Source organism: Carassius auratus, chromosome 6 (genome assembly GCF_003368295.1).
Source record: "Carassius auratus strain Wakin chromosome 6, ASM336829v1, whole genome shotgun sequence".
NCBI classification, from domain to species: Eukaryota; Metazoa; Chordata; class Actinopteri; order Cypriniformes; family Cyprinidae; genus Carassius; species Carassius auratus.
In genome coordinates, this window is record NC_039248.1 from 2,655,485 (window position 1) to 2,665,457 (window position 9,973).

Sequence of the window (9,973 nt, forward strand, 5' to 3'; positions counted from 1 at the left end):
TCCAGCGGCTGCATCATTCTCGATGGCCACATCACTTGAAGGGAATATGGCCCGGCATGCTGGCCCGTGGTCGTGTAACCGGTGCGGTTGTCGCCTGGACTGCGGGTCCGGCACCCTTGCTGGACCCACAAGGACACCAGGGTGCATGCACAAGGAAAAGACCGGTCTCCCAAGGAGAGGCACGTTCGGCATGTAAACAATGACGGTGATGAGGCTCCATTTGCGTCAGGTGTGGCTCATCACACGCCACCAGCCCAGGTTATTTCAGGGCCCGTCCTCTTTCACATACCCAGTCCTGTCAGGAGCCTGATGAAGGGCGGTGATTAAGGGACGGGGTGGCGATGATAATTAGGGGGGAGGCAGTCGACTCGTCACAATATCTTGTAGTTGGTTCCCTTCTCGAGGCGATAACTCAACATTACATCAGCTATTGATGTGTATGGGAACTCCTCCCTTCTCCACTTTCGCTGAAATCTTATCACCCTCCGGTGAAGATTCTGCCCATGGTGTTATGCAAAATCAGGGAGGACAGAATGTCAGTTATACTCGTGGCCCCAAACTGACCAATCAGCCTTGGTTCACGGACCTGAGGGAGTTATTGGTGGCTCCGCCATGGAAAATCCCCCTCAAGAAAGACCTGCTGTCTCAGGCGAATGGCACGATATGGCACCCCAGCCCTGAGCTATAGAACCTTCATGTGTGGCTGCTGCGGGGACTCTAAATGAGCAGGACACTCTGTACTCATGAGTGCTGAGCACACTTACAGAGGTGTACGCACATTCTACTAGGCGCCTCTACGCTCTGAACTATGGAGTTTTCACAAAATGGTGCCAGGACACTGGTATTGACCCGGGGACCTGTTCCGTGTCAGATGTTTTGCACTTTCTAGAGCACAGATTGGATTGCAGGAGTTTGCCATCCACGCTGAAGGTGCATGTGGCCGCTATTGCTGCTTTTCGTTCCCTGGTTGATGGGCAATCAATCGGTAAGCACGCTCTGGTAATCAGTTTTCTCAGGAGAGGGAGGAGATTGTGTCATTCACGGCCACCCTCCGTGCAGTCTCTAGCTCTACCGCCATTCGAGTCCTTAGCTTCGGAAAAAAAAAATAAGGAACTTTCCCTGAAGATGGCCTTGCTTCTTGCTCTTGCCTTGGCGAAGCGCATTGGAGACTAACACGCATTTTTGATGAACGATGATTGCATCTGTTTCGGACCTGGCGACTGTAATGTCACTCTCTGGCCAAGACCAGGTTACGTTCCGAAGTCACTCAATACACTATTTAGAGCACAGGTTGTTTCCCTGCCCGACCATGAACGAAAGGTGAAGCTGTACAATTGTGTACACAATGAGCTAAAGAAAATTTGTTAATATAATGTTTGACATCTTAATGTTTTTACTCAGTTAAATGATATGTCATAGGTATACATTAATTAAACAATGTATTTTTCATTTTTAACTACTTTATGTTGTGTTTTGAAGTGCTATTTCAAATTAATTATAAACTAATAACAGTAACGGCTCTTGCAGTCATTTGCGATATAATCAAATGATTTTCAAATTAAGATCTGTAATTATAATCATAAAGCAACAACATAAGTTCAGTTGTTCATCGTCAGGGTTTATTTTGCTATACTGAGCATGGTCATTTTTATGATATGTTTAATAAAGGCCTTTTTAAATTAACAGCTCAGTCTTTCTCCATTTTAGATGTGTCATGTAAGCCAGTTTATTACTGTTAAACCAATACTGTATTTTGTTTAGCAAAGCAATGCATATATGCATACCATTCAAGCCTGAAAAGCAATGTCAATATACCGTAAAATTATGCACTTACGTGTCGTAGATGTCACCAGTACGCCGAGACAATTTGATGACCGTGAATATATTATATAACCAACAGAACTCCATATAAAGCCAAATGCATACATGCTCATTGTGAATTTAAACACATGCTGTTTTCAAGATGAATATTAAAATATAACACACACACATGCTCACACACACCAACACTGGGCCATAGAATGTGGGGGGTGAAAATTGCTCATGCATTATACATGACACTAATGTCATGTAATTATCTTGAGGCCCATAGAGAAAATTAATGATGCCAGTTAGAACAATTGAAGATTGTTAGAAATCCCCCCACTCCCCCTCTGCTACTTTTATTAAGCATTGTAAGTAAAATGTGCTGTTATGGAGACCTCTCCTCTCAAATGAGTGTTTTGGGAGCAGAGAAATAAACAGCTGAGTTAGAATCCATGTTCCAAAATTTAGACCCACTTTCATCATCAAAAGTGAAGTGACATACAGCCAAGTATGGTGACCCATACTCAGAATTTGTGCATTTTACCTATCCATAGTGCACACACACACAGCAGTGAACACACAAACACACTGTGAGAACACACCCAGAGCAGTGGGCAGCTATTTATGCTGTGGCACCCGGGGAGCAGTTGGGGGTACTGTGTCTTGCTTATAGGGGACCTCAGTCACAGTATTGCTGGACCGAGACTCAAACCCACAACCTTAGAGTTAGGAGTCAAAATCCCTAGCCTTAAGGCCACGACTTCCACAAAAAGGGATACAAACAGCAAGTTTTCAGCTCTTATAGCATTAAGTGGCATTGCCTTGTGATCTTATTATAAGTGTTCATACATAGGTGTGGTTCCAGCACACATACATTTATCATACTTGATGAGATTTTTAGAATTAAATTCATCCACAAAGAAATTGTGAATGTTTTATTTTTATTAGTCCATCTGGAAAGTTTGTAAGTTTGTGCATAAGTAAAACAAGCTGGCGATTTTTGGTTACTGATACCAGTAATATCTGTGCATTCTAGTAAATCATAGTTACACTTGACTTGTATTGGGAAAGGCGGGCATAATGTGTGTCTTTCAGGCTTCACAAAAAAAAAAAAAAAAAAAAAGTTTTTCTAACTCTTCAGACCACAAAAGGCAATTGCTAACTGTTTGGACACTAAAACATTGTAATGATGAGACAGAGAGGTTCGGATCCATGTGCAGAACTTTTAATGAGAATGGTCAGACAGGCAATGATCAGCAACGGCGTCAGGTATATAGGGATAACCAGAATCAAAAACAGAAACATGCAGATGTCGGGGGCAGGCAGCAGAGAATCAGAGTCGATATAAACAACCCAAAGGTCAGGTACTGAGAGATCAAACACAAGGAAAAACGCTTGGAAATGACAGACACAGCAAATCAAGACTTTGCAGAGAGTGAGAGTGAGTGTGCTGCTTATATGTGTGTGTAAATGAGGTGCAGGTGTGGCAAGGAGATTTACTGAGGAAAGATGTGCAGGTGTGGCAGGGTGATTGTGATGCAGAGACTCATGGGAAATGTAGTTAGGGTGTGGTGCAACAGATAAGAGGTGCTAGAGTCCGAGTGACATCTGGTGGTTAATGTGGAATTGTCCTGATTGGAGTGCCCTCTACAAAAGTTCATGGACACTCCATGTAATGATCGTGACAAACATAATACAAAATATTACAAGTGTAAAACATAATAAATGTTAAATGTAATTATATTTTGAAATGCATGCTTACAGTATGAAATTAAACATTGTCTGCCAGCAACAAAACAAGTACATTTATCTAAATAAATAAATATTGGGTTTATATCATGCATTGTGTGTATGTCATGTTATAAAGCTCATTACAAATAAAATGCAATGCATATTTGTTTGATTCACAAATTGAAATGAAAACAGGTTCTAAAGTTTTGTTTCTCAAAGTTTTCTGACTTTTTACTGACACAATTCAAGTGTGAGATGCAAAAAAAAAAAAAAAAAAAAAAAAAAAAAACTTTTTAGATTAGGTTTTTCATGCACATTAGCAAATAAATAAATACATAAATACATACATACACTGCTGTTCAAAAGTTCTGGATCCATCAGATTTGTAATGTTTATTTATTTATTTATTTATTTATTTATTTATTTATTATTATTTAACTGAGTCTCTTACACTCATCAACACTGCATTTATTTGATCGAAAATACATAAAAAAAAATTAATAATAATAATAAATAAATAAATAATACATATTGTGAAATATTATTGCAGTTTCTAATATTGGTTTTTACTTTTGCATACACCAGACTTTTGAATAGTAGTGTGTATTGTAACCCAAAATGTCTATTTTGAATAAACTTTCCTAAATCCTAAAAAAAAAGGGATAAATATTAAGCAGCAATATTGTTTCCAACATCAACTATAAATCATCATATTAAAATGATTTCTGAAGGAGCACGTGACACTGAAGATTGGAGTAATGATGCTGAAAATTTTAACTTTGCTTTGCAGGAATAAATTATATTTTAAATATTAAAATAGAAAAAAAAATCTATAATATTTTACTAAATACAATTTTATAATTTTGATTTTAATAATTTTTAAAAAAAAATAATAAATTTGATAATTTTGATTAAATAAATGCAGCCTTGATGAGCACAAGCAACTTAAAAAAAAAAAAAAAAAACGTAAAAAAAAAAAAATTACTGATCCCAAACTTTTGAAAGTCACTGTACATACATAAACTGTAAATATATACACACATAAATGCCTCTGTAAATATACCATAACACATTCTTAGTTAAAATCTAATAATTTAAATGTTACAGTATATAGTAATAATATTATTGTCCTGTCCTGTACTTCTATCTGCATTATTCTGTTGTGTCCCCTTCAGTGAACTCTTAGAGGTTACTCTGTTTCTCTTTAAGCAAACTTTGAAGTGCAGCTTTTGTCCACCCCAGAGAGCCTCTCTATTCCTGTCTCTATTCCTTTAGTTTCACCCAAATAAAGCGGACTGCGTCAAAGTGAAGGAGGACACATCCATCTGATGTTTATAGTCTGACATAAATGAATCCAACTTTAACAGGATTACCCTGCAGAGAGTGCCATGAGAGACAAAAATGATGTGCTTTAATGGTGAGATTATAACCTTATTAACCTGACTGCAGTTCAAGTGCTCATCTGGGACCCAGGCGAGAGTGGAATGTCAGGGACAGTCTTTGGGTTTGAGTGAAGACAAACGCTATGCATGAACTTCTATGGGCCATTGTGTCATTCTAAGGTGAAAAGACAGAATATTGAGTTTCTGCCGAGGGTTTGGAGCACAGATTGCGCTTCTAAATAAATAAATGCACTACACCTGTGGGTTTAGTATTCACCGGCGGCTCGGAGGAACGCGGGTGTTTGTAATACATTATTTATTTACTCATTTTTAATCCTATTTGCAAATTAGCAGCATTTTTTTAAGTTCTATTGTGGAGAAGATTAAAGGATATCACATCAACAAAACCTCCGGCATGAAACCAGACTTGTTGGACATTAATATTACATGGCAAGGCTTTTGTTTGTGTGTGTCTGAAGAGCATGTAAAGTTAATTTTGGATCGGTAAACACACTAATCTTTTATCCAGAGCTGATGAAAACAGCTCCCACTTTCCACTAAAGTGTCAGTTTGTTAAGTGCTCATATTGTTAATGGTCTAATTTAGTGCTTCTCTCTCTCTCTTTTTTTCTTTCTTCTCTGACCAACCAAATCCAACGTGATCTCATTAGTATTCAAATATATTTGCGGAGAAGAGTGGTTTATATAGAAACTGATATGCACAATGAAGCTCATTCACACTAAACACTTTCATGCAGAAATGAAAATACAATAAATTGATAGTTTTTATTTTTGAATTAAACACATGCAACCACTCCTGGTGATCCATAATTTTCTTAACAACACAGTCAAGGTTACACAGAGGCACTTTACAATGAAAGTGAATGGGAGCGATTCTTAGAAGATTTGGAAAATGCAATCTTATAATTTTATAAAAGCAATTCATTATATTACTTTGTTAAATCCTTGTTTTATTATTGATATATTATGTGAGCTTTAAAGTTCTCCTTAGGGGGGTCAAACACAGGATAGAAAACAGTCTATTACTTCTAAATTATGAAGTGTTTTGATGCAAAAATATTGATAACATTACAAGTGGACCTGAGAGAATGGTACAAAAAAACAAAAAAAAACAAACACACACACACACACACACACACACACACACACACACACACACACACACACACACACACACACACACACACACACACACACACACACACACACACATATATATATATATATATATATATATATATATATATATATATGTATGTATGTATTGAATTGATATATTCATATCAATTGCTTGAGTGAACACTAAATCCTTCAAATGTTAACTTCAGAACCTAGTTTTGAAAACCTAGAAGTATCATGTATTTTTAACAGGAATGCACATTTGTTGTGTCTTATGCAAGAGTTAAAGCCTGCTGACTAAACTTTACACCCACAATCCTCTGTGTGGTTTAAAGGCTACCGTGAATATCGCATTGCCAGAGAGGCTGACTGATCCAGACCTTTCCAGCCCCTCGCTGTGGCATCCCAGTGCTTGACCAAGCAGAAAGAAGGAGTGGAGTCTCAGAAAGATTACAGGACTGTTACTGTAATATAGACAGCTGCTTTAATGTGGACTTAGGAGAGGGAGCAGTTTGATCCAGGCTTTGAATTATGGGACTTTTTGGAAAATGCAAGCGGAGCATGATGTCAGTGTTAGTGGGATGAGCTTCTCTTATACAAACAGGATAAATACAACTTTACAGCCTCTATATACATCAGTCAATGACTTTTGGAGTTGAAATAGGTGGACATTTTTTACACGTGTATTTGTGATTGAGTTATTTGTTGAATAAATGGGTAATAGTTTTGGTATAGTTGTGTCAGTTTTCAGGAGATGTTAGCCTACAGACCTGCAACTTTTCTATCATTCTGTCTAGCTCTAAGAGCAAGAGCGCTGATCCAGTAAAAAATAAAATAAAATAAAAAATATATATCTTCTGACTTTGCTCTGTGGTGGAGCTGCAGTTGTGTCACAGTTGTGGGTTCAGCATTGCAAACACGCTGTTCCGGGTGCTGATTTCTTAATGTAGTATGTTATGGGTTGCTGTCCAAGGTGCTGAAATACTCAGCAGTGAAGCTCCACCTCAGTGTAGTTTTCAAGAAAGCAGTAGTGATCGACAAACAACAACTAAAGCATCTATAAAGCATCCCAATGTTTTCAACATGGATACTAAGAATAAGAAATGGCTCTTGAGAAGCTGTTCATTATATTAGAATGATTTCTGAAGGATGGGGCATTGTAATGATGCTGAAAATAATGCATTGCGTCACACAAATAAATGAAATTGTAATATATTCAAATAGGAAACTTTAGAATTAGTTAAATTTAAATAAAAAGTATGCATTTAGCAGACACTTTTATCCAAAGCGACTTACATTACATTAAAGCTAGCAATTTTCTCCTAACATGTGTTCCCTGGGATTCGAACCCCCAACTTTGCTCTATCACTTGAACTACAGGAACACAGAATTAATTGTAATAATATTCACCAGTATTACTGTTTAACTGTGTTTATGATCAAATAAATGCACCTTTGATGAGCATGTAAAAAAATAAAACATAAAAATTCCATTCCGGTCTCAACCTCATGGCACTGACAGAGACTTGGATCAAACCTGAAGATACTGCCCCCCCTGCAGCCCTCTCTACTAATTTCACTTGTTCCCACACTCCTCGTACCACTGGGAGGGGTGGAGGTACGGGTCTCCTTATATCCAAAGAATGGAAATTTGAACTTCAGCCATCACCTACAGGTACTGGTTCATTTGAATCACATGCCATTACTGTAACCCACCCTGTTAAAATCCACTCTCTGGTCATTTATCGTCCTCCAGGTCAACTGGGAAACTTCTTGGAGGAGTTGGATGTGCTGCTATCAAACTTTCCTGAAGATGGTACTCCTCTGGTACTGCTTGGTGACTTCAACATCCACTTAGATAAACCCCAGGCTGCTGACTTCAAAACTCTGCTCACCTCATTTGATCTCAAGCTCATGTCCACTACAGCGACTCACAAATCGGGCAACCAACTTGACCTCATCTACACGCGTGGTTGCTCTGTGGACACTTCTTCAGTTGCTCCACTGCACACCTCTGATCACTTCCTCATTGCTGCTAACCTAGCACTTACTCCTGAAGTGGCACACACTCCAACGAAGGTCACCTTTCGACGGAACCTACGCTCACTCTCTCCATCTCGCCTATCTGCTGTGGTTTCATCCTCTCTTCCACCATTCTCTCAGTTTTCTGCTCTGGACACGAACATTGCTACGGACACTCTTTGCTCCACTTTAACATCTTGCTTGGACAACTTTTGCCCACTGTTGTCTAGACCAGCACGCACTGCCCCATCTGCCCCCTGGCTGTCCGAGGTTCTCCGTGAACATCGCTCTAAACTCAGGGCTGCAGAGAGGAAATGGCAGAAATCAAAAAACTCTACGGACCTCAGTGTGTATCAATCTCTCCTCTCTTCCTTCTCTGCAAATGTCTTTACAGCTAAAACATCCTACTACCACAACAAAATTAACAGCTGCTGTGACGCTCGGACACTATTCAAGACTTTCTCTTCTCTTCTTAATCCGCCGCCTCCACCTCCTCCATCGACTCTTACAGCGGACGACTTTGCAGCTTTCTTCACAAATAAGACAAGATCCATCAGTGAACAATTCTCCACACCACAGACTGAGGAAAACTTCACAATGACTGATGCACACTCTTTATCCTCCTTCTCCCCACTCTCAGAGATGGACGTCTCCAAAATTCTCCTGTCCAATCATCCTACTACTTAATAATAATAAATAATAATTCTTTACATTTATATAGCGCTTTTCTAGACACTCAAAGCACTTACATAGTCAAGGGGTATCTCCTCATCCACCACCAGTGTGCAGCATCCACCTGGATGATGCGACGGCAGCCATAGTGCGCCAGAACGCCCACCACACACCAGCTTACTGGTGGAGAGGAGACAGAGTGATGAAGCCAATCAGCGGATATGGGGATTGTTAGGAGGCCATGATGGTCAGAGGCCAATGGGCGAATTTAGCCAGGATGCCGAGGTCACACCTCTACTCTTTACGAAAGACATCCTGGGTTTTTTAATGACCACAGAGAGTCAGGACCTCGGTTTAATGTCTCATCCGAAGGACGGTGCTTGTTGACAGTATAGTGTCCCCATCACTACACTGGGGCGCTAGGACCCACACAGACCACAGGGTGAGCACCCCCTGCTGGCCTCACTAGCACCTCTTCCAGCAGCAACCTAGTTTTCTCAGGAGGTCTCCCATCCAGGTACTAACCAGGCTCAGCCCTGCTTAGCTTCAGTGGGCAACCGGTCTTGGGCTCCAGGGTGATATGGCTGCTGGCTTGTCCACTTGATCCTATCCCCACTCACCTCCTTCAAGCGATCTCTTCTTCAGTCATACCTTCACTTACTCACATTATCAACTCCTCTCTTCAATCTGGAACATTTCCCTTGGCATTCAAGCAGGCTCGGGTAAGCCCACTGCTCAAGAAACCATCTCTAAATCCATAGCTTCTTGAAAACTACAGACCGGTATCCCTTCTTCCATTCATTGCAAAGACACTTGAGCGGGCTGTGTTCAACCAGCTTTCTATGTTCCTTGGACAGAACAACCTCCTGGACAGCAACCAATCTGGCTTCAAAATTGGCCACTCAACTGAGACTGCTCTGCTCTCGGTTACTGAAGCCCTGCGACTAGCAAGAGCAGCTTCAAAATCCTCGGTACTCATCTTACTGGACCTGTCTGCTGCTTTTGACACTGTTAATCACCAGATTCTCCTGTCCACCCTCAGAAAGATGGGAATCTCTGGAACTGCTTTCCTGTTGGTTAAGTCCTACCTCTCTGACAGATCCTTCAGTGTGTCTTGGAGGGGTGATGTTTCTAAGTCACACCACCTTGCTACTGGGGTTCCTCAAGGCTCAGTACTTGGACCACTTCTCTTCTCCATCTACATGACATCTTTAGGATCTGT

At 40.1% G+C, this 9,973-nt stretch overlaps 1 pseudogene; it reads right to left on the reverse strand.

Moving 5' to 3' along the window:
* Window positions 1–9,226: 9,226 nt before the first annotated feature.
* On the reverse strand, window positions 9,227–9,343 carry LOC113105176 (uncharacterized; annotated as a pseudogene).
* Window positions 9,344–9,973: the final 630 nt, after the last annotated feature.